This window comes from Cimex lectularius, unplaced genomic scaffold (assembly GCF_000648675.2).
Source record: "Cimex lectularius strain Harlan isolate CLEC.00 unplaced genomic scaffold, Clec_2.1 scaffold187, whole genome shotgun sequence".
NCBI lineage: Eukaryota > Metazoa > Arthropoda > Insecta > Hemiptera > Cimicidae > Cimex > Cimex lectularius.
In genome coordinates, this window is record NW_019392726.1 from 86,638 (window position 1) to 114,000 (window position 27,363).

The following is a 27,363-nucleotide window of genomic DNA, read 5'->3' on the forward strand; positions in this document are numbered from 1 at the left end:
GAAAAGAAAAGAAAAAGAAAGCACAAGTTTCTACGTTGATGTATCGCAGTTCAAAAACGAAGTTAAATGCCTAGCTTTATAAATAATAAATATAATTTATTAAAAAGATCACATAACTGATACACGCTATTATAATTTTTTATAGACTAGAAATGTTTTGAAGGGTTTGGTGTTTTGAAATATTAAGTTTTTAGACATTTTAAATGTGTAGTTCATATTTTATTTTTTTGCTTTGGTCTTTTCTGACCAATTTCGTCTACCTGTTCTTACTTTATTGATTTAAGAAGCTCGTTTCGGCCATCGCATGTAGACTCAAAGTTAGCATCCTTTTTATGAGATCTGAGCACATGTTTTCTCAAATAAAACACCCACGTTATGTTTTTATTAACCAAATTGTTGTAAACTTGGAAAGCAAAAAAAAAGATTTCATATAAATTTTCAAATTGTCTTACATTAGAAACAATATGTCTGTAAATTTTTTAACTTGAGAGTGGAAATGTGGTGAGTAAAAATTCAAGGAATATAAGTTCAAAAAATTTTTGATCGAATTGGATGTCGGTATGAAAAATTTATATACTGTATATTATTTCTATATAAAACACTCACTTTTTCGTAAAGAATTTTAATTAAAGAGTGTTCTTGGTAGAACAATTCGTTTCGTAATAAATCACCTTAAGAATATGCTGTGTTATTAAATTAAAACGGTTTCAAGAGAATTGAGTATTATTTCCTGGAAAGAGAGAGAGGTGGAAAGCGAAAGAATGAAAAATAAACAGAGAGAAGAGATATAGTGAAAGTGGAGAGATGAGAGAGAGAGGGAGGGAGGTTGAAAAGCACAAGCAGTTTTATTGAACTAGTATAGTGAAATACTTCAGTTATTAGTGAAGTGTAAATCTTATTGTACCAATAGAATAGCATGTTTTTTTCTTATTATACATTTATATGGAATGTCAAGTTACAAATAAATTAATTATCAAAGCAAATCAATTCGACCTAAAAAATAATTACATAATTATTACCATAAAGTCATGGCCTTAAAGAACTAAAAAATTATTTAAATCACACTACCATTTTCCCATGTTTTCGTTATTCTATGTATTTTCAAGACCCTTTTAAAACTGGACGAACCATTAATCGTTTTAATACTACGAAGGAGAGCTTTGAAAATGTAAGTTTCCATGTAGGAAACATGCTTATTAGGCTTGCTACTATTATGTCCTGATCTAACATCATTCTTGGAGAAAGTATTATAAAAATGAATCGTCAATTTAGTACAGAAAGATTTGATTTTTTTAATATGAAAATGACAATTCTGTAAATTTATAAGCAGGTTCGTGTCATTATTTTGTTATTTACAAAAAGCTGTCTCGTAGAATTCAACAGTATCCACATTGAAAAAAACAACATTGTTTAATTTTGATATTATTTAATTTATATGAGCTTCCTGTCAAAGAGGGATGAATCCACAACCTAAAAATACTTACTGATCCGGACCAAGACAATTCCATACTATCAGTATTTAAAGATAGTGGGTCAAATTTATCAACGTTGAAGTTCTACATACCTTTTTTATGTTGATTTTCATCCTAGTTTTATGTCTTCAATTTGATGTAACGACTCATCTAAATTTAAACTAAGTTCAGTCGATCATCTGCGAATAGATACGAAGATCTAGCTTTCAAACTACTGACTAAGTCAATGATGAAAACGTTAAACAGGATTGGCCCCAGAATTAAACTTTGTGGAACTCCTGTACTTAAAGGAAGTGTAGAAGAGGCAAGCCCATTTATAAATACTTTTTGATCGCGTCCAGAAAGATATGACCTAAATCAATCCAGGCAAACACCACGTTTGCTCGGTTTATAAGAATATACACATTTTTTTATATATTCATCAATCGCAAAATTACCAGTTTCTACGAAAGTTTTAATATAAAAAAACAAATAAAAAGAATCATACATAATCATAAATATTTGAATTTCTTCTTTCCACGAACTAAGCAGTACAAACCAAAGTGGAACCGAAAAAAAGAGAACTTTTTGTAGAAACGATTAATTAAATCTAATGAGAGTTTTAATGGCTTTATTTATTTTAATTTGAACTTTGTAATCAGCCTCACGAAGGAACAAAAGCCTTTATTAGCTCCTTTTCATTTAAAGTTGAAAATCGTTTTGATCTGTGTTCTTTTCTTGTAGCCTTCAGTTTGACCTGCTTCTTATTGTCATCCATGACGTACTTTATTCATTTTTAGACCCTTAATTAAATAACAACCCGAGGCATCGTTAAATAATTAATAAAAAATATGAACAATACATATATAATACCCTAATATATATTTTAGGGATGGAAAATACGTGCATAAAATAATGTTAAGCAGAATAATTTTTTCATAGAACACACTTCAGGTCTTATTTTGCATAGAATCTCCATCATACCACTCTGCAAATTACCTACCATTTTTCATGTCTTTTTTTTTACTTTAAAAAACAAAGTATTTGACAGGCGATGGCGTTTTAGCGCCGAGGTGGCGGGTTGAATCGCCCGCTCACGGGTGTTTTCTCATTAGAGAAACGGTATGAGGGCTGGGGATTTTCGAGGACTTTCACCCCGTGCTTGGTTGCAGTAACGGCACAGCTCACGTAATCATCATCCCGGCTAATCATGGGGTAAAAAAAGGCTTAAATCCGACTAAAAGAGATTTTAAAAAAATCTTTAAAAAAAGCAATTACTTATTCCATTTATTTCTTTCTAATTTGAACATTGCTTGTTGCTATCCATTTTTATAAATTAAAATTGGAGCAGTAAACGTTTCGATATGATGATAACAATGATAATTTTTCCAGGAAATAATACTCAATTCTCTTGAAACCGTTTTAATTTAATAACACAGCATATTTTCAAGTTGATTTATTACAAAACGAATTGTTCTACCAAGAACAGTCTTTAATTACAATTGTTTAAGAAAAAGTGAGTTTTTATATTTAAATAATACCTAGTATATAAATTATTCATACCGACGTAAACTAATCCAATTCAATCAACATTTTTTTGAAATTATATTCTTTGAATTTTTACTCACCACAATTCCGCTCTCAAGTTGAAAAATTTACAGACATGTTGTTGAGAATTTTTATTGAATCTTTTTTTTTAATTTGCAAAAAATTTGGATAATGTAAAATGTAACGTGGGTGTTTTATTTGAGCAAAGATGTGCCCAGGTCTCAAAAAAGGATACTAACTTTGGTTTTTTGCCTATAAGATATTAATTTCAAGGTCTACATGTGATGGCCGAAACGAGCTTGATAGACCCAAAGAGAAAGAACAGATAGACAAAATTGGTCAGAAAAGAGCAAAAAAAAAAATTAACGACATTTAAATTGTGTAAACACTTAATATTTCAAGAACACCAAACCCTTCAAAATATTGCTACTCTATAAAAAATTATAAATATAATTAAATTGGGATGTATCAGCTATGTAATATTTTTAACAAATTATCTCTATTATTCCTGATTATTTAACTTGATTTTTGAACTGCGACACATCAACGTAGAAACATGGGCTTTCGTTTTTTTCTTTTCTTTTCTTTGCCATTTTTTCTCATTGTTAATAACTGAACAAAAACTTTAAACTTACCGAAAGCATTGGGTGTTTGATTTGATAGACATACTGATAAGATAGATAGATAGATGGATAGATAGATAGAGATAGTTAGATAGATAGATAGATAGATAGATAGAGAGAGAGAGAGAGAGAGATCTACTATCTATCTACTTATCTATCTATTTATTTATCTATATCTATATCTATATTTATCTATCTATGTATCTACCTATATATANCTATCTATCTACATATCTGTTTTTCTATCTATATATCTATTTATCTATCTATCTACCTATCTACCTATCTATCTATATATCTGTTTATCTATCTATCTATCTACCTAGCTATATATTTATTTATCTATCAATCTGTTTATCTAATCTATTTATCTATATATATGTATATTTATCTATCTATATATCTATCTGTCGTTCACTCGTTCTCTCTTTCCCTCTCTTTCTTTCTCTCTCCGCATTTATCCACCCACTTATCCATTTATTTATCTCTGAATCTATTTATCTATTTACCTATCTATTTATTTATCAATGTATCAATACATATATTTGTTTTTCTAGTAAATTTGAATTGTATGCCATTCTTCATTTCTCTCTCACTCTCTCTCTCTCTCTCTCTCTTTCTTTCTCTCACTTAAACAAATATACTGTTATTTCTATTCGATAAAAACAAACCCATCATCTCATGACGCACAATTAACATCTTTATGTATTCGTGAAAACTTGAAACTCCGATCAAAATTACGGCCGAACCGTTCCACGATTTTAGTTCCTGATGGGTTAAACGAAATCCCTGACCCCAAAATTTATTCGGAAAATTATCAAAAGTGTAAATTATTAATCGTGAGAACGATAAATGTAATAATTAGGATTGGTAGGGTTGTGGTGGAAATTCAAATTTCGTGAATCACCAATGGCTGAACGTCTCTCCTTGCAATTATAGTTACAGCACGTCTCAGCAATATAGTGTTGTGTTATGGTGTAGTATATTTTTATTATCGTGTATTGTATTTTTGTTGTATTAATGAATGAATGTTTATTTGTAAAAAATATAATAAGAGAGCGTAGGGAAAGTGACGTAGCACCCTAACTTCCTACTACAATACCATTTGAATATGTACAAAAAAGTTATTTAGCGTAGAAAATTTGTATCGTAGAACAAATGTTTGCTAAACACCACAAAAAAGAAGAATTTAATCTATCGTATAAATAACTAGGTATATACATTTAAGATACATAATAAAAAATGCATTTAAATAAGTAAATAAATAAACAAATATATTGTTATGGAAGGCAATTTCTTTTTCTAACTAAACTAGATTGAAGTTCAAGTAAATAATGCTTAATTCGTCTATGTTTCTATTTAGCTGACGTGGTATACGCCTGGACCTGCAAATCGGATTTGTGGCGTCCTCCGTACGCCTAAAAAATTCTTTGACCGCGTTATGAATTTTCTCTTTTATCCATTTCATGTTTGTATTTTCATGCAATTCGGTAAACCTTAAATTTTTGGCAGAAACGGTGGCGAGCCCCAAAAATTTATTTTGAATTACTTATATCCTATTAGTGTTTGTTTGGTAAAATTCCATGCTGAAATTTCTATGTACTACGATATTAAATATTAATAGTTTATTGGAAAGCAATTGATCACCAAAGGAGAAATTAATCGTATTACTGATTTCCCTTTGCTCACAAGATGGTTTATGCGAGTGCCAAAATTTAACTTTGAATCGAGTGTTACACCTTGGTAGATTACTTTCTTCGACCAGTTAACATTTTCCCTCAGTGAAATATTAAGGAAGTGCCAGGGTAAACGTTTGGCGAATAGATTTGTTTTCGATGTATTTATTTTTTAGCTTCCATCAGTGCAAAAACGCTTTATTCTTTCGAATTAATATTTTTGAGTATCGCACTTATCTGCCAGGAGCAAAAGCGTAAAGCGCAATATCATCGGTGTATAGTGCCAGTTGGCAGCATTTAGGTTAGAGAAGAGCGTTTAGAAAAATTCAAAAATATGTTGGACCCAGAATTGGTCCTTGATGGGCGCCGGCTTTAATAGTAAAATGTGAAGAAATAACGAATAAATCTTTCGCCTGTTGTATTAATCTGTAGCCTGTGACTTAACACAAAACATTCTATAGTATTAAATTGTTCTATTTACTGATATTATACTATATTTTTATCGTGTTTTTTGTACTAACCGCGACCTAAACAGTTTTTTAGTTAGAATGAATAATTAAGGAAGCGTTCTGAACACGACGAAAAGCAAAAAGCAGTTTCACTTGCTCCATATAACAAATTTGTTGAATTAAAACTCCAAATCGAGGATAGCTTAGGTTCAATGGGTATTACATGGATGTTCAGATCATATTCATTAATTCATATCGAATTTCCGCCATACGGTCAATTATGTTTCATAGTCCCCTCCAAAGCTGTGGATGAGCGAAAACGCTAAGAAAATAAAAAAACTAGGCCACGCGGTTTTGGCGGTCAGTGATCGACTAACAAGTTTTCTTCATATCGACTTGCTATTCGCAATCAGTTTTCCTACGTTCATAAATCATATCGTTCCATGTTTCTGACTATAGAATGGGGTTATTGTCCCAACAGGCCACTAGTATTTATAAACTAGAAATACAGACAAATATCTTTTGCTCAATTAATTAAACAGAATTTTTTCAATAATCAACCAAAACTACTTTGAGAAAGTGTAGTTTATGACCACCTTGCATTGATTTAGTACTAATCTTAGCTTTAAGTTTTCTTACTCCTTAAAATTTTTATAACTTAAAAGACAAAAGAATTAATTTATCAGCTATTTGATTGATTAAACAGTGTAACGTGCTCGTAGGTCTGTCCGAAGAGGGGGAGACCAACAGTTCTGCAACACTTACAGGTCTTGTGGGTTTAGTATACTGAGAGCCCCGTTTAAAAACGTCAGAATCGAAAGATATTTATTAACTTTTAATTATTTTTAACAGCTTATGCTTAATTATATAATTACTCAATTAATTATACACAATTTTTTCAAAATGAAAAATTTGTGTCACAGTCGGGATTCGAACCCACGGCCTTCGGCTAAATACGCCGCACTTCGACCGCCCAATGCCACGAACTTCCTGTTTCGACTTCCCGTTTCATTCTAATTGTAAGCAAATCGCCGCTTCGTATAGAAACATTGTTTGTTTGAGGTTATGGGTTCGAATCCCGCCTGTGACACAAATTTTTCATTTTGAAAAAATTGTGTATAATTAATTGAGTAATTATATAATTAAGCATGAGCTGATAAACATAATTACAAATTAGTACATATCTTTCGATCCGGACGTTTTTAAACGGGGCTGTCGGTATACTAAACCCGCAAGACCTGTAAGTGTTGCAGAACTGTTGGTCTCCCCCTCTTCGGACAGACCTACAAGCACGTTACACTGTTTAATCGATCAAATAGTTGATAAATGAATTCCTTTGAATTTTAAGTTATAAAAATTTTAAGCAGTAAGAAAACTTAAAGCTAAGATTAGTACTAAATCAATGCAAGGTAGTGATAAAATACACTTTCTCAAAATAGTTTTGGTTGATTATGCACCATGTGTCTGTATGCCTACATATACTATAATCTAGTTTGGTAACTGGTAGCAATCAAATCGACTTTATTATAAATAGACCTTAGGTTTTGTGATAATCACGTTGAGCGGTTGAAATATCGAGCATATGCATGTCAACCATATGATTTCAATATGGGACTGATTGCAGATTACACAAGGTCTAATTCTTTTTTTTATCGATCATATCAACCGCATTTGTATATTTACCAACGTTAATCTAGGGAGTTCACGATAAGAGCCTTTCTTAGTATTCACATAGTGAAATCTGTTTTTTAATATGATCCTAATAAAGATTTTTTTTTGTTCTAGGAATTTCTGAAAACCTAGTCCAACACACACAACCAGGTAAATAATTCATGTTCAATTGCTTTGTTTTGCGAAAGACTTTAAAACAATACACCACGCACCGATTTACTACAAAATAAATTGCATGAATTGCTTCTGGGCCATGAAAAAATCTAGCTTTTAGCACGCGTATTTAAAAAAATAGCCCAAAAGAAATTTCAATAGCGAAATCAAGTTTATGTGATAAAAACTTTATTTAATTGTTATAATTCGTGACAATCTTGTACAAATCTACGTTCGTGCTTTTTGGATTAATAACATTATGCCATATACAAACCGGGCTAACATCCGAATTTAAATGAATTAAAAAATGTATTCTTAATAAGATATCGATTTCTCTCAAATCACGAAAACATTCTCAGTCTGGCTTGCATGCGCAATAAGGCAATATGTTTATAGCGAAGTGACAATTTAATTAAAACCAGTTAGAATTTTCTTCTAAATAGTTTATATTTCCCTTTTATATAAATATTAAAAATACATTGATAATCTAAAATTAAACGTGGGGTATTAAGGACCCAAAAATAGGTTGAATAAACCAATAAAAAATCAATATAAATGATAATAGACCAAGATTTTTATAATTACAAAATATATTCGTCATTTTCTAAATAGCTTTTCAGCACATTCTGCTTACCTACCATTCCAGGCTTTCTTCAAAATTTTATTTTAATGCTATTTTCAATCTCTTATATAAAAAATCGAAAGCAAAGAAAACCCCTAATGGGGCTACTTGTTACCTCGACAATGGAACATCAAGGTAGCCAGTCACGTTTGCACTGGTTCTTTTAATTTTAAAAATATTTCCCATCCCCCTTTCTGACTTATCAAGTCGTAAATTGGCCGGAATAAAGAATGAAAAAAGAGAAGAACTTCTTATAAGACACTGTCGTTTAATATTTAGACTTAAACATTTTCTTTTAACTTTTATTATTGTAAATCACTAAATAATGTTATTAAAATGGGCATTGACAATTAAAATGTTTTTCTTTAAAAACTATTTTGTTAATAACTGAAATTTAACAGTAGTTCCAACAAAAAATTATTCCATCTTTTTGTCGTTAATATTGTTCTTATTTTTCTTTTATTAGATTAAAAATTTATTTTTATGGCTTTTTCTTTTTATTTTTATTTAGTAGTTTTTTTTTATTTAGTAAATAAAATATAATTTCTTGTATTATATATCTAGTATCTATTAATCTAAATCTTTCATTTAAGTTTTTCAACTTTTAATGAAATAACTTTTTTTTATTTAAAATGGTTTCACAAAGTTAAGATAAATAATATATGAATTAGTTTCAAAAACATTATATATATAATAATATAAAGCGTTCGTTTAAGTTTTTCAACTTGTTCTGAAACAATTTTTTATATTTAAAATGTTTTCACAAAGTTAAGGTAAATATTATGAATAAATTTTTTTTAAACATTAATTATTTAATAACTTAAAGCTTTCATTTAAGTTTTTCAACTTTTGCTCATATAATTTTTAAAGCATAAGATAAATATTATGAATAAATTATTTAAATATTTAAAAGGAATAATGTAAAATTAATTTTTTCCAGAAATAAAATATTTTCTTGAAAATCGCACAGGATGTCAAAAGAATCGTAATTTTCATTAAAAAAGAACACCTTCAGCATAAGGACTTTAAAAACAATTTCATCTAAAAAATTGTTTATTAATCTAACATAAAATCTTATGTTTTATAATTTCGAATTTGTAAAAAAAATTTATTTTGATAATAAGCCTTTCAATACTTTTTAAATAATAATATTAATGTGGGACGTTTAGAGGCCTAGAAACAGCTGAGGTCATTACGGCTTACTGAGTATTTTTACTTCTTTTTTGGACTTTCACTCATATTTTTCAATCTGCAGCCATTTGAAAATCTCGATCTGTTACTGATTCTCTGCTTTTATATGAAAATGTCCATTTCCTAAAATGATACCTTCTCATTAGTACCTCAATTATGGAATAGACATAAAACAAAATACATATGTACATGACTAAAAGCATAAAAGTCTCATTTGTTCCCCCCAGAGTACTCGAGATTCCTCAGAAATGGGGGTTGAACCCATTCCAATCTCACTAATGCCTCTTCCTTTCACGCTAATATATTCCATTTATTCTTAAAAATAAACACAATACCCGGTAAGTCTGGTCGCATCCACTCTCCAAAGTACTTGATATTTCTGGGGGAGGGGACAAACCCACTACATTTTCGTTAATAACTTATTTTCACTCTTCAGAATTTCTTTAAGAAATTTATTTTAATCAGCCATAGAGTGCGGGTTCTCGAACATTTCAATATTTTTTCAAATGAGGTATAAAAATGATAATCGAATGTGTTGATAGGTCTTTTAACAATTAATTTAGGAATACAAGAAAATTTATTTTTTTATATTGTTTATTTTATTGCTACTATTTTTTGAACTTTTGGTCAAAAAAACATTGACGCGTCAGGTTTATTTAAAAAAGTTATATCATTTTTCGGATCGGTAAGTACACAACGTGTTGCAGGTGGTACATACCTCCTCTAGCTGTATGAAATAATAATTCAATATAATATATGTCTGAAACTCTTGAACCAAAAAGGCAGGTAATTAGGCAATATAATAAAAATAAAGACGAACATTTAGGTTTCGAAAAGTGCAAGATAAACAGTGTCTAGTGAAAGATCCCTTATTTGTTTAAAGGTAGATTTATGTGGTTTTTAATTTACAACAGTGATTCATGTCTAAGCTCTAGCCTGTTATCGAACATATGCTCGTTTTTCATTAACAAGCTAAACAGTAGATAGTGATCAAGATTTTTCCGATTTTTGTAGCAATAGTTTGCCATCTGGTGAATTTTAGCGGCGTCTTCGTCGATAACGAGGTCATCCATCTTGCTGTCATCCATATTTGCACTTTGCTTCGAGGTATTCTTTTTTTAACTTAACGGAACGATGAAGTATAACTTTTTATCTGGTAGTTTTTCAACTCCTTAGGTCGATTTGTGCCCAAGGGGCATTGCATTTTTGGCGCTCGTTCAGATGAAGGTTGATGTGCGGTACAATAGCATTCAAAAGAAGTTTTTATCAAACATGAAGATTATTTGCGCGTTTTACAGTCCTTGATTTTTTTTTACATTGTACTGATTTTTCAGCCATGAATTTTTCCTCTTTAGCCATTGTTACCAATTTTTGGCAGGTAACTACTTCCCTGTTTTTTTTTTAATGAAGTCTAATGGCTATCCTCATTCTTTGGTTGTAAAGCTAATTAATCAAAATTTAACCGAAATATTTACCAGTCAAAACATTCCACCTTAAAAGAGTTCTATGTAGAAACAGGTATGTCTAGGATTTGTGCCTGTCATTAGCAATAAAGTGAAGATACTCGTAAAAAGCAATGTACCTGATGTAAATATTCCATATAAGTAATAATATTCCATAAATATTTCATATAAGTAATAAATAAGTATTCGAATAGGGTGGATAGATTCTTCACAAAGTTAAAATATAAAGATGATTTTTGTAACGCGTTTAACGTTATTTATAGAATTAATTAAGGTTTTTAGTTGAGATAAAAAAAAGTCAGTGACACGAGCGGGATTCGAACCCACGACCTTCGGCTGGATACGCCGCTACTCTACCACTTGAGCTATCGTGACTTCGATCCACTCGGACACTAACTTCCCATCTCAACCCCACCTTTTGGGCAAAAAGGAGGGAAAATTCAAAAAGTGGGTTTGAGGTGGGAAGTTAGGCTATTTTAATTAATTGAAAGATATTAATTGGTCAAATGGACCAAGAAAACTAGGGAAGTTATTTGTAGAGTATCCTCTTTGGGAAACCCTGTAAAATTCATACGCCAGACCAAGCAAAGGCTAAAAATAGAATGTACGCACATAAACATGATTGAAAAAATTCATCCAAATTGTTAACCTGGTTTTCACAACTCCGGGCCCAATTTTGATTTTAAAAACATGGTCGTGTTGCATTTAGAATCTTCAGACGTGGGAAGAAAAAAAAAAGGAGACTTTGTACATTAACGTGGAGGAGAATTCTTGTAATGGGCAGAATGATTTTCAAAAAATCAGTCCAGCTTATTCGGGTTTGTTACAATTTGTAAGGGAGAGGACTTCGCAGGTGTGATTATGTTATCACGTGTCCTTCTCAATCTTATAGCTGAGGTAAATTTTTAGTTAGAGATTTCGATTATGTATTTTCTTGTAATGTCACTTTACTACAAATTAAAAAAAAAAAACAATATAGTCAGTACTTAGCTGAGCCAAAAATTGGTAATTGTTTGTTTTTATAAAGTAACTGTTAATTAATTGTTGTTAATTTGTTTGAAAATATAGGCTCTGATGATGACCTTGAAGCCCGGGTCGAAAGCTTGGGAAAGTTCTAATTTTGTTTTTATTCTACCCCCTTGGCTTGATGGCCTATACTTATCATACATCAAATTAAACTTCAAATGGTTGATACCTTCTCTTCAATCTGCAAGAGAAAATGTTATACAATAAATGTATACTCCGTTGGTGTAGAATGTAGAGGTAAAAACCTTTAAAAAGCAAGAAAAGCGTTCGCGAGGAAATGACCAATTTTATTATAAGGGTGGATTATTAATTAAAAAAGAAGGCAAATTTCCTTCAAGAGTGTTTTATTGAATTAAATTTTAAATATCCGTACATATTTCAAGAACATGTTTACATAGATATACGTTTTGGGTAATAATTGAGTCTGTAAAAACCATTTTCCATATCAATACAAAAAACCAAATTGATTGTCATCGTGATCTTCCCTAATACATGGGTAGATTTATTACTCTTCTAATATATTTACAAGCTTCGTAAGTGTGACGTGATTTATATAATAATAAAGTAGAAGTAACCATGATTTTTACACGTATGTATTTATACGCGTGAAAGTTTTTTTTTTTTTTTTTTTTTTTTTTTTTGCCATTTCTAAATTTAATTTCAATTTTAAGTATGCAGAACGACTAAAATTTTTGTTTGGAGAAGGTAGTTTATAATCACCAATATCAAATAAAATGAAATAAAAATTATAAAATTATCATTATTATTAATTTAACTAATCGACGATTAAAAAATTTAAGCCTTGTGTATCTGAGAAATTTTATTTTAGACATTGTTTAGAAATTTTGTTTTAGACATTGCTCGATATATTGTTATTATTATATTAATTAAATGATCCAGTGCAGTGTTATTTTAAGTAATCGATACCAGCTAAGTAATACAATATATTTTCATCCTCAAATATTAAAAATAGATTAACTGATAACATGTTATTTTTAGAAATTCATTAAAAAGTGCATTATAACAACAATAGTTATAATTTGTATTCTTATTACACCCTTGGCAAAGTTTTATTCCGAAAGCATTTTCTCTCCAATCTCTCACGGTTAGACGACTGCGTGACCCGCCGAGGAAAATAATCGTTGGTAAAGGAAAATATTCATGCAAATTTTCTTGCCTTGCCTCCCAGACCGGGATCCGAAATGGGTCCCACGCATGCAACAGTGGGTTTTAACATTCTGCACTTTCGATTAGCCATTAATCGATTGCTAAATAACACAGCGGGTGGAAAATTTAAACGGGAAAACCAGTTATTAGCACGCTTTCGTTAAGAAAACGATATTCACTCAAGACAGCCACTCGTAATTATTACTGCCTAAACAAAATGATGAAATTTGACAAGTTCAATTTCAAAACTTAATTATTAGATTATATCAAATGTTTAAAAACAAATTGTCTGGTTCTGAGCCAAAAATATAGAGCTCATGAAATTTTAATTGACAATAGGGTACAAAATTGCAAAGTGGTTTTAATCGTCAACGACACTCAATAGATAGCTGGAAACTCTCCTGTGCGACAATTCATAAATAACATAACCCTCTAGTTAAAGAAATAAATAATAAAATTGTTGAAAGTTGATTCTTTTTAATTTCAATGAGTTCAAACAGTTTATTAAAACAAACTGGACTGCTCAAAAAGGGTAGTGTGGTAGAGGTAATGCGCCCTTGTGTCTAGTGCTGTAGTTACATGGAATTGTTGGACATAAAAAGTGTTTATTGCTTGCAGGATATAAATAACCTAAAATCACTCTCAGGGCTCTCTTTTGAACAAAGAGATCTTTATAAACTTCAAGAACCTTAGCCACTTTCCATCATTATAAAAGTAGGCAATGCACATCATTTTTTATTGATTTTAATAAAGCATATGCTCGTGCGCTCGTGAAAATTTGTCATTTCAACAACACTTTACAAAAAAAAATTATAAATCAGTTTAAAATCATTACTTTGGTTAACAAGGACCAATAACCGCAGGGCAAAGAGAGAAATCTTTCGCAAATTCTATGGTGAAATATTCTCAGTATCGGCAGCATCTAGACTACACATATCGCTAGCAATGGGCAGATTAGATGTAAATATTGCCCTAAAGAAAGCAGAGAGTAGCTATACAGAAAATACAAAACAAAAATTATATTTATCACAACAAACATTTTTATCTCAACTTAAAACCTTAATTAATTGTATGATATTAATTGGTCAAGCGGACCACGAAAAGTAGTGAACTTAATGAATTAAAATGAAGTATACTTCACTAAAGCTCTCAGTGGCCATTTCACTTGTCGCCGAGAATCAAATAGATTACACGACATTTGAAAAATGGCAAAAAGGAGGGAAAATTCAAAAGGTGCGGTTGAGATGGGAAGTTAGTGCCCGAGGGGATCGACGTCACGATAGCTCAAGTGGTAGAGTAGCGGCGTATCTAGCCGAAGGTTCGAATCCCGCTCGTGACACTGACTTTTTTATCTCAACTTAAAACCTTAATTAATTGAATGATGTTAATTGGTCAAGCGGACTACGAAAAATAGTGAACAAAACAAAAAGCTCTGCTTCTTCTAAGTTCACAATTTCCAGGCAGTACTTACGACCCACCCCTGGAAAATATGAAAGCACATAAACAAAGAAAGAAACTGGAAGAAAGCAGTTGAAAATAACACAGAGCGCCAAAAAGAAGCAGGAATAATAATTCCAACACTGGTGCGTATAAAGAAGTAGCATAGCGTTAGGCTACATACTATGTCGGGCAAATACTCTCTCGGACCTTTCAAAGATTTGAATGGAAAAAAGGTATAAAATTCATCCGACTGGACATATGCCATACCAGGACGACACATGGACTCTTACTTCAAAGCGCGTATGGGTTCGGCGCGTAGAGAAAGATTGGACAATCGTGTGAAGTTATTTTTTTTTTCGCTCCATATAAAAAGCGTGTAAGAATGCCACCCGACATGAAAATGGCGAGCTTGGCAACGATTATATGACTCTTCTCAGCTAGAATATATACAAATTAAAAAAAAAATATATATATATCTTAATATTTATATTATATTAATATACTAAATTATTAATATTTAGTTGCCCATTGAGCCTGTGTGGTGCAGAATTGAGTTTTAGTTACACAAACCAATCAAGAACATTATTAGAAATTAAAATAATAATTGTAATTGGTGAATTTAGAGGGAATTTAAGCAATTTAGATTAAAATACACTGACCATAAAAAAACCGACCACCGAAACGAAACGAAAAAATTTCCAACGTTGGAAATAGATATTTTCTCAGACTTTTAAGTCAAAGACCTGCGCTAGGTTTCCTATTTTTTGAAAATTTTACGATAACAAAAAGGCTTTTTTAAAGTTTTCCTAAATTCAGCCATTTTCTCAGTAAATTCAAAAATTCGTGAACATGTTAATTTTTGCAGTTTTTACGAACTTAAAATTGAGCTGTGGAGCCAGGAAATCGTCCTGGAGCGGCACCGTACAGCAATCGAAAGGAAATTTTAATAAGCTTTTGATTGATCACTTTCCACATTGCCCGATTTCTCAACCGTTTTCGCGATTTTGGGCAAAAAACGTGGTTTTTAGTTGCTCATGGAAAAACCGATCACTTTCTCTCCCGATTTTACCAGACATAAACCTAACATTTCAATACGTTATTCGAAGCCAAACTGCCACAGCATCTGTGAAATGGGAAAAAAGTTGATTTTCCGTAATAAGGTAAATAAGTGGTTATCGACAGCAGAAGCATTCCGCATCCCAAAAGGTAAAAGAATTGTTTGCTTTTCTGAAAAAGTCCTCAGAACAAAAGTTGTAGAGCATAAAATTGGCAAAAATATGAAAGTTCAATATGAAGTTTTCGTAAAAAGTACAAAAATTGACATCTTCCAGAATTTATGAATATACTGAAAACATTAAAAAACATCATCTTGTTCACCGTAAAATTTTCTAAAAAATCGCCGATTGCAGGTCTGTGATTTAAAAGGCTGGGAAAATATGCATTCCCAAAGTTGGCCATTTTTTCGTGAAAAAACCAGTTGGTCGGTTTGTTTTTATGGCAGTGTAGTTAATTAATAAAATACAAAACTAACATTAAATTAAGCTACAGTCGTGTTTTTATTACTATGGATTTGTCATAGAATATTTTTTCGTGTTCTCTGCTGTCATCAGATTTTTGACCAAGATGTCCGACGGTTGGTGCAGTTTAGTTGTTAGTTTAAAAAAATTAATTTAAAAATAATACCAGCAATAAAAATCATAGTGAAATAAAAAAGAAACATACTAATAAAAAAATTAAAACTACAATTAAAAAAATTCAATATTATTTTCATAGTATTTGTCTTTTAATATTAAGGAAAATATATATATATGTACATATTTTTTTTGAGATAATAAATTATCAATTTAAAAAAAGACAGAAACATTTTTAAAATAATAGCAGAACGACATGTTTGATTGATGACAGTAGATTAATTGTCACTCAAATCAATGAGATTGAAGTAGTGTAAAAACTATGAAATTTAATTTAAGAATTTAATTTATTAATCAATTTTAGGTTGTAAATAAAGGATGTCCTTTTTAGAAGCCTCGCGTCGCGTGAATTTCTCTTGAACCAACGACGCTGTAAAAAAAAGGAAAAACACGTTTTAATATTTTTTACTCTAGTTTCAAATTACCTTGTTTTGGAGAAAAACAGGGTACCTCAGGCTCAGTTCAAATTCAAAATTCCAAATAGGACCCTATACATCCTGACACATCATTTTAAAGGATTTTTTACGGCGATAACTAATTTTAAAATGATCAAAAAATGACAAACTTATGGCAAAAAGTTTGACAAAAAGTCATCTGGTTTGCTATTTTTTAATTTCATTTCATGTTCCCTTGTGTAAAAATGCAAAGATTTGTTCTTTTTAACCACTCTTCATTGGTGCTCAGCGCGATAGAGTCAGGGGAGATAAGCATTTTCTATTCTTTGCCGCAGTTCTTCAACTGTGGTTGACACTGATTTTTAAATGGCCTCACAGAATATAGACAAATGGAGTAAAATCGGGTGACCGAGGAAGACAACAGATCCGGCCATGAGGTCGTCTCCACCTATTCCGGAAGTGACGATTTAAATAATGTCTCATTTGCAAAAAATTGTGTGCAGGGCATCCATCAAGCTGGAGAATCATCCTTTATCGTTGTTGCAGAGGAACATCAACTGATAATGTTGGTAAAAAAACCCCTAAAAAAATTGAGGAACTGAGCATTATTTCCGTAAAAAGAAGGCCAATTAATTGATTTCCAAGAAATCCACAACAAACGTTGATACTGTGAACCACCTGATGATGACAAGAGTACGAAATTCTCGGATTTTCCTCTACCCACATCGAAAATGCCAACGGTTAAGTATGCCATTTCAGGTGAACTTCGATTTATCAGTCCGTAGTGTTTTCTTCAGCCTTCAAATCGACATTTCTGCAAGGAAAGTTAAACCCTGGTCGTAATCAGAGTCCTGAAGTCCCCGGACAAGGGGAGAGCGATACGGCTTAAAACTGTAAGTTCGGAGAACATCTAAGATTTTATTTTTTGAAAAACCTAAAACCTTCCAACATTTCCGATAGAGGAATTCGGATTTTCGTGAACAAACAGTAAAATATTCAGCTTAAAAATTACTCTCTCGGTTTCTTGGTGATGGAATTGATCCCTATCTCTTCATATTGCGGACAGCACAAAAAAAAAGTTTTGTAGTTTACATCAGGAACTTATGGAATCAGGAAATTTCTAGCAGTACAACTCGACTGCACGACGCGCAATACCACCAGGAACAATAAAGCAGTAGTGCAAATCAACTCGCTATTGATCGGAAAAAAGTGCTCTTCGGTTCATTTTGAATGAAATACTGAATGTAACGAATAGGTACTATCGTAAAATTTATTTACTTCCAGGAATTAAGATTTGCTCTTATAATGTGAGTTTGACAAATAACGGCAGAATGTAATAAAAGCAATTAATGTTACTTTAGTGAAGAAGCAAATTATCTGAATTAACAACGAAACAAACGAAATACATTTTTTCAAACTTTTTACCATAACTTTGTCATGTTTTGACCAATTTAAAATCCGATTGCACCATTGTTTTTAGCTCCATTATGTTTAGTGATCTAATTGACCAAATTACTTCTTTCAAGTAATTATTCTTTTTATGTAAGGTCTTGGTTGAAATGAAAAAGTTAGTGTCACGTGCGGGATTCGAACCCACGACCTTCGACTCAATGCCGCTGCTCTAACCACGTGAGCTATTGTTTTTAGCGTAAAAAATTCTTAAAAATGATCTGTCAAAATGTGTAAATTTGAAATTTTTAAGTTGAACCTGAGTCACCCTGTATAATGTTTCTCCAAAAAAGGTAAAAATTTGAAACTAGACATGTGTCGTGGTTTATGACCGTTAATCGATAATTATGCAGAAATCTTGAGATGCGGTCTGGTGTGATGTAGGTTTCAGTAAAACATTTTCTTTATCGTGCCAACGTTTCGATCTTTATTGAGATCATCTTCAGGGCTTAAAGTGTTTGTCTTCTGTGTAATTGTGCCATTCTTGCGTATCGTGTTGAGAGTGCCACGCAAGAATGGTATAATTACGCAGCCGACAAACACTTTGAGCCCTGACGATGATCTCAATAAACATCGAAACGTTGGCACGATAGAGAAATTGTTTTTCTGAAACCTACATCACACCGGACCGCATCTCACGATTTCTGAATAATTATTTGAAACTAGACTAAAAAATATTAAACACGTATATTTTTGTTTTTTTGATAGGGTCATTGGTTCGAGAGAAATTCAGCCGGGTCATCTAAAAAGGACACCCTGTATATTTACCAAAAGTAAATAAATATTGAATTATAAAAGAAATATAAATTTCTAAATGAAAAGAAAACATTTGCAAACAACATTTATGGCAAGAAAAATATGTCAAAAAATACTATTACAGACTTAAATAAAAAAATAAGTAGAATTTATCTGAAACATATTTGCTTAAGAAATTTCCAAGGACGCCGATATTCATGGGAATATTGATCTGTAATTTTTCTTTTCTTTTTGTTAAAGCATTTAATACATAAGATGGCTGTCGTTCTAGTTGAAGGGAAATCAAAACATTTCTGCCCTTAGTATAATAAACCGTTTTATTGTTTTCTAGTTAATTTGTCTGGGTTACAGTAGTCGCTGAATGGAGGTTGAGCCTGGTCGATATCAGGCCCCAAACCCCGTACATTTGTTTGTCCGCATCCCTTCTCCCGTTTTACAGCCGGGTTTTTTGCGTTTTCTCTCATTAGTCAGGGTTTTTTTTTTCATACCCTTTGTTAAATATAATTTCCGCTTTTTGCCCTATCCCCGAAACGTTTTCTTTCTCGCTTTGTATACCAACAATTGGATATTATTTAGATTTTCTTGGTTGTAATTTGTTTCGAAGTGGTAGGAAAAGAACCATTTAAATTTTTTTAAAGCAAATTACGTAATTACAATGAATTCTGTGATAATTGAATAAAATTTCCTTTACCCAGGATAAATTCGAACAAAATAAAATAAAATAAAATACTCGACTGAAAATTTTAATACGTACACGTTTCTACTTTATCCAATTTTTGGAAAAAATAACTTGAAAAAACCTGTATATAATCATTGTCGATCATTTATTCCATCTGTTCAGACCAAAATCGTACAATATCAAGCAACAAATAATAAGAAAAAATTATTTTAAAACAATTGGCATGTCTAAACAGGTTTTTGAGAATATGTAAATTTTTATCTATATTTAAACTTTAATTAAGCACAAAACTTTGCTTTCAAATAGTCTAATCTTCTTTAAATAAATTGATTTATGAGTAGAAAAGTTGATGATGATATTACAATAATAATATATTTACCAAAGCTTGAAAATAAAGCGATCATTTTGCGTTACATCATTCTTCAATTCTAACACATTTCTTTGCTTATATTTTCATTGGGTAAATCGAAACAAAATATTTTACTAATAAAAGAAACAGAAAGTTAAAAGTTTTATCGGTTCTATCGACTATAGTATATTATTAATAAACTGCAATTATTTATAAACCAGGGTCGTTCATGAATTCAGTACATATTGTACGTTTTTTATTGACTTTCACTTGTCCTTCGTGTAATTTTGTTTTTCTCGATCGACTTATAATTGAAAAGTGCCCGCAATGCAGGTCTTACTTTTCTTCCTCCGTGGCCGAAATGTTTTTAAAATAATTTCGTTTTGTTAACGTCCAAAATTGGTTCTTCAAATCAGCATCATTGGTTGAAACAATTTCGTATATAAATAAAGAGCTTTTTGTATGGTTTAAATTAATATTTGCTGAGATTGAGAGGTTCAGGTCGTTGTATCGATTCTAGGCTAGTAATGAGCCTGATCTTTGGGTAAACTGTTTAGTTGTACGGAATCAATTTCCTCTGTCACGCATCTTCTGGAAAATGGTAATTATCTTAGAGCTTTAAAGTCAATTCAAAAATAGCTTTTTTTCTAAAGTTTAAACCTTTAAAGACGCAGGTTTATCGATTGTACATGTTTTATGACATTCTGAGCTCGGAAACTATTTAATTTTAAAAATGACAAATATTTTACTGTGTTTAATTGTTAATGGTCATTTTTCTGCCTGTGCGTCAAAAATCAAACACGAGAAAACTACCAATAATAAGAAAATATGATAAAATATCGTGTCATATTTACAAACCCTCCTGGGAATTTTTAAACTTACATTGCTATTTAAGCATTACATTATTAATATCTATTGATCTGACAAAAATAATATTAGCCTAATCTTAGAAAAAACTTTTTTCCTAAATTTTAAACTTTTAATTAACTAATTTTAATCAGTAAATATGACTGATGTTTTTCTGAGCTTTGATTTGCCATTTAACTTGAAAAATTGAAGATATATTTTTGTGTTTAAATAGCAAATTGATTATTTAAAAAAAACAGCATTTAGCAGACTAAATCAACTAGATCACCATTAGTGTGCAGAAATCAGCAAAATTAAATATTTGAAATATGGCAAAATCAAATGTTCAATGATTCATAATAAAAATTAAAATTAACTTCTGTTCGATTAACTTTATGGTAAATTCGAAGCGCAAAAAGCACCAATATAACAAACGGTTTAATTATTTTAATTGAGTCTTAATTTAATCTTAATGATGTTCTCTCGATAATTCAAAATTGATTTTATCGAATCAAATCAAATCTGCAATATTTTCAATTTTCCCGTCCTAAATAGGCGTGTATTAACCCATTATTTGGCTGTTGGAACTGAAGCCTCTCAGCCGTCGAGTAGATTAGCTTCCGGATCTCATTTCTGAAACACTCCGTTCTTCACGGAAAGCAATTCAGACTCTGATTAGAACCGGAAAAGGCACGTTTCCCTATAATTCTTAACGCCGGTTAATTGTCAATTTTAATTTCGCCGATTTGTCAACAATCGATTGGGTAAATTTGTTGAATTGCTAATTTTTTGTTAAATATTTACCAAAGCGTTTAGGCTTTACATATAGAGCGAAAAATTTATCCATCTATCTATTATTTTTCACAGTATTTTCTCTCAGTGAGTAGTATTTTCTCTCTCCTAATGTTGTTTTATTTTATTATTTGTAGGCCATCATCATTTTAAAATAATTCATTTATTATTTTAATAATTAATTAATCCATAAACTTAAAAAAATGTGATATATTTCGCTCTGACAACTAAACAACAATTTTCTTTAGCCAAAGTCTTAAATTTTAAACTATATATGTACGTTTAAGAATTAATTAATTATAAAAGGATAAATTAATTATTTTAAAATAATTATAGCCCACAAATAATAAAATAAAAAAATATTAGGAGAGAGAAAATACTCCTTTTTTACCTGTTCAGGGGTTCAGCTTATGCTAAACCCGCACAACAGATAAGTCGTGCAAAACTGTATCGTGCCGCTTCTCGCGGCGCTCAGTTTAATTGAGGTTCAATTAATGGATTGTAATATTACTACGTTTTATGACTCGTCGTATTAAAACGTTTTTAAATTATTTGTCATAAATTTTTTATTATACCTTCAGTGTGCTCTTAGTGGGGTGAAGTCGGCATGGTCAGATTCTTCACGTTGTAAATTTATTTTCAACTCCAATTCACTAGAACAGCACTGATGATTAAATAATTAAGATTTATGTTTTGTTTGTTGATCTGTAAAAGCGTTTAGACACCAGCTGCGGTTAAAAGAGAATGGCAGAGTAACACTTAATTTGGTATTTTATGTTTCCGTTTTCGGAGAAAGACGAGATACACCTGAGATTGCTTCAGGGAAATCAGCCCGACTAATCGTATTTTCGATCTTTTTAAAAAATTCATATTTAGAGTTTCTTATGTAGATTTGATGATAAACTATTTAAAAAAGGACTTTTACTAGTTAGACTTCAAGGATTGAAAGTACTTGACGATATTCTCAGAGTTAGGAGATGTATAGTTTTATGACGGGGTGAACCACTCACAGAATCTGTTGTGAATTACATTACATATTTATTTATAGCAAGATAATATTCAAAATCACACCGAACCGTGTAACTTTTGGTGAAAGTACATGTCTCCTCGTCGTGTTCCTTGTCACTGACTTAAACATAACATGTAGTTGTGCCTACAGTAATAATATACATTATTTATTGGCCGTCAAGCATCTAATAGTCATTACCGGCCTTCTATGCTCGAAAAATATTACCAGTTACCTAAGGTAGAATAATTTTTATTTTTTAAAATGAAGACACATTACACATTAATGTCTTAAGTCTCCCCAATACTGGTAATAAACATATTAATTTGCATGTAATTTTTAACTGGAAAAATTGAGGCATTTACTCAAATATCAATCTAATATGTGATTTGTTTCTTTGATGATTATCGTATTTACAAAATAAAAATATTTTGGTTTGGACGTGTTTTTTTATGAATTTTTTGTTTTTTTATGTCTGCCCCTGAGAAAAAAATATTTTCAAATGAATCTTAAACGAGGCACCCACTATACTAAACCGGCAAGACCTGTAGGTGCTGCAAAATTGTCTTGCCCCCTTTCGGCAGGCCTACAAGCTACATCATTTAATCCACCATAATACAGATAATAAATTAATTGTTTATATTAAAAGTAATCAAAAAAATTAAAATAGAACGAAAGAAAATGTAAAGTTAAGGATAAATACGAAATCAGAATGAAACCGACTTTCTGAAAATTATTTCGGCAATTCTTATATTTTGTTTTCATTTTAATTCTTTCCAGTAAACTTATTTTTATTTGACGTTTGTTGTTTTTTATAGGATTAAAAATAAATTTATCTGGTGTTGAGGCATTTATTTAAATATCAATCTAATAATATGCGATATGTGTTTTTTTTTTTTTTTTAATAAAGACCCTTGCTTGAAATACCGTGGGTTTTTCCTTTTACCTATCTATCTCACTGATTCTCTCGTATTTTTCTAACTTCTTATTTCTCATTATTACGCTCCATGTCCACCAGATTCTGGTAATAAACATATTAATTTGCATGTAATTTTTATCTGGAAAAATAAGTGGATTGTGAAAAACTTATATTAACGTAAAGCAAAGATATTTTCCTTTATAATAAGCTTTTATAATCGAAATTAATAAATACATCGACACTTTTAATCTATTATTTTTCTTTTATATGTCAATTCCAAATGTAACTAATAGATCTTTAATATAATCAATGTTATGATGCATTTTGATTTCCACTAGTCTTACAAATATGCTTCTGGCAATATTTTAATGTTTCTAATAGATACACAAAATATTCCATAATCGGGATGGATTTATTTAAATAAACTTTGCCAATTTCAGAATCTCCACAGTTATTTTAACATGAGCCGAATTGCAAATTTCAAATTTGTTGATCCCGACAGTATCAGAGGAAAGGTTTATAAGAAAATAAAGTGTAGGATCGTTCGTTTGACATTTCCTTTCGAAAAGGGGTGATTCTGTGAATGGGATCCGAGGGGTCTAAAGATGAAATTCGATTACGCCGAGTCGAAAATAGGGCACTAGGGTAAGGCTGGTTGTTCTTGAAAAGATCAAATATTTGAACGAACAAACCCGCCGGGGGATAGAAGACGGATAATCGGCTGGGAAATTTTTCCCGACATTCGAAACCGGTCGTGTGGACATAACGTAATATTTCTCTTAAGTGGGTAGTCTGCGAATATGATTTGGGTCAGGTGGTTTGGGCTGGGGTACCTGTTTCCCAGGCGACGTGACGTAACGGCTCCCACTCCATTCAATACTCCGTTCTTTACCCTCAACGTCAGTCCCCAGAATATTGCCGGTTGCACAACCATCCCCCTGCCAGTTTGATTTATACGTTCACCCTTTAAAACAGGGTGTTTTTTGCTGAATATACAGTTTACCCTGTTAAAAATTTCAATTTTGTTTGAACATTTTTAAACAAATTGCCAAAAAGAGAGAAAAACGGCCCTCAATCTCTTACAGGATAAGTGAATCGTTTAAAAAATAGCCCACTATATTTTTAATTTGTTTCAGTAAAATCGAGTAAATTCTGGCCAGGTTGTAAAATCCTAACTCGCTAAGGGATAAAATATTTAAGAAAACCTTGATATTTTGAAAAAGATAATATGTTCTTAATTCCTTGCATTTTCTACGACACAATAAACGAAAGAAAAAATATTAAGCTACTGCAAATACCAATTAAAATACCAAAGAGATCTAGAGTTAAAATAAATAATAACATGGCTTAGTTGATATTGAACATTGGACCTGTTGAAAAAAAGCAACATCCTGAATATTTTTTGTGATTCTGAAACGAATTTTTAGAATTTAAAACGTCTTAAAGCTACACGATAAAATAATATCTATAAAGTTAATTTAGCATTTTATCAGGAATTCAAAAGACAAAGATCCACACACTCGTATATTGAACCCTACTTGACTACAGACCCATCTTTACAAAAACAGAGAATTTTTGCAGCTTAAGATTTTAAGAGAAAAATACATAAGAAAATGACTAAAATGTTCTTAATTCCCTGAAAATCAGATGTTACAATAAACAAATATATTTGCCTGATATATGATTGTAATATATTCCTAAGATTGATTATGTAATGATATCTTAATAAAAGACGGAAAAAAATTAGAGTTTAAAACGTTTTAAAGCTACACAATAAAATAATATCTATAAAGTTAATTTAGCATTTTATTAGAAATTAAAAAGGAAAAGATCCACACACTCATATATTGAACCCTATTTGATTACAGACCTATCTTTACAAAAACAGAGAATTTTTGCAGCTTAAGATTTTAAGAGAAAAATACATAGGAAAATGACTAAAATGTTCTTAATTCCCTGAAAAGCAGATGTTACAATAAACAAATAAATAAATATATTTGCCTGATATACGATTGTAAAATTTTCCTAAGATTGATTATATAATGGCATCTTAATAAAAGAAAACTGACTAACAAAGCAAATAACAAATAGACCACTTGACCTGTCTGTGAAACACCCACGATTTTTTTTTTGCATTATTCTTTTCGGCAAAGATTCCATGGAGCCCTATAACCAATTTTTTAAAGACTAAATAAAAGTATTTTTGTATTCAAAATTATTTAAAATCTGAAACGTGTAAAAGGTTACACCTTTTAAGTAAAAGCTTTTTTATTTATGGAAAAAAAGATATTAACTAAGTCTCAATTAATTTTCTTACAATTAAATAAAGATTTGAGTTTTGAAGTAAACAATAAAAACACTTATTTCATATCCAATAATTAACCAGTATATAAGAACCATTCTGGATGGGTTTTTTATTAAATTTCCTTTTTCGCTGCATTGCTTTCAATAAAGATTTTGTGTTGCCAGTTAAAAAAATTTTAAATTCTAGAATATGTAAAAACTTAAAAAAGGCAAGTAATTAAATTAACTATAAAAAAATATTTAGTATTAAAGCAAGTAATAAAAAAACCTATTTGATATCCGACAGTTGACCTGTGCATAACACAAATCCTCTGGATTTTTTCTACCCTGCACTTTTGTCATTAAACATTTTTTGTAGCCATTTAACAATTTTTTGAAAATCTGGAATAGTTACAAACTCTAACTACTCTCTTCCTTATCTTTTCATTCATTTGCTTATCTTTTTGGCGTTTTAAAGCTACTAATTTTTTTTTTCCTGCCAAATAATGATGTTTTATGATATAACAGTACGCAACTCTCTTTTCTCCTATAACCTGAGGGTCTCGGCAATTGTGGGTAAAATAACACAAATACACAGAACCAAAATAAAAAACTTGATAGTCTGGTTAGCACTCACACTACACCACATTACCCGATATTGATTGAGGATAAACTTTTCCATCCACGCTAATTAATTACATTCACTAATTTCGTGGTCCGCTTGACCAATTAATATATTATAATTATGGTCACGATAGCTCAAGTGGTAGAGCAGCGGCGTATCAAGCCGAAGATCGTGGGTTCGAATCCCGCTCGTGCCATTGAATCTCAACTATCTCAACTAAAATCCTTAATTAATTATAACTAATAAATTACATTCCCATACTCATTCTCACTACCACAAAGTACTCGATATCCTCGGGTTATTACAAAAACTCTGTTAACTAAAACTTAAGAGTACTGCCAATGGGTAATTTCTACACTCTTGGTTATTTATTTCATTTCATACATTAACTATCACTTGGTACCCAAATTGAATTTGAACGTAGACATATTATACAGCAAATAATTAAAAAAATAAAACCTAAGTAAATTAACTAACTATTAAAGATATTAAGTGTGAAAGCAAATAAAAAAACTATCGGCCAAATAAATACATATTCTTATGAAATATTATTTTTCGATGTCGAACAGTTGACCTTATGTACATGTAAACATTTGTGTGAAATATGTACAAAACTATAAAAAAGACTATTAATTAAAACTTAATTAAATTAAATAGCTATTGAACAGATTAAATATTAAAGCAATTAGAAAAAAAAACTATTTGATATCTGATGATGTTATTTTTTTACTTATGTTCTTTTTCGCTTCATTTTTGTCATTAAAGATTTTATGTAACAATATAACAAATTTTTGAAGTCTAAAATGTGTCTAAAACGTCTCGTGTTTATTGTTTTAAAATCTCAAAACTCTGAGATTGAGTAGTAAATTTACTAGTTGCTTACTTGATGTTAAACAGACGTCATAAAATCAACACTGGATACTTTAAAAAAAGTTTTCTGGTTACTTTAAAGTTAGAAAAAGAATGTAGGCTGAGATTATTTCAAAATCATACATAAAAAACCTTCAGCATCATACAAAAAGTAAAACTTTAGAATATTTTAAAGCACTCAACAAAATGTCACTTTATGGGCAAAACCTATTAAAATAAATCA

At 30.7% G+C, this 27,363-nt stretch overlaps 1 protein-coding gene across 11 annotated transcripts in view; it reads left to right on the forward strand.

Annotated features, from left to right (window-relative positions):
• The window catches only part of LOC106667833 (sodium channel protein para), an 89,821-nt gene that overhangs the window by 16,149 nt on the left and 46,309 nt on the right, over nucleotides 1-27,363 (forward strand). For all 11 annotated transcript variants that reach the window (XM_024226722.1, XM_014396076.2, XM_014396069.2 and 8 more), the window contains exon 2: nucleotides 7,533-7,568. The gene's annotated coding sequence lies outside the window, so the exon portion shown is untranslated. The remainder of the gene's footprint in view (nucleotides 1-7,532; nucleotides 7,569-27,363) is intronic.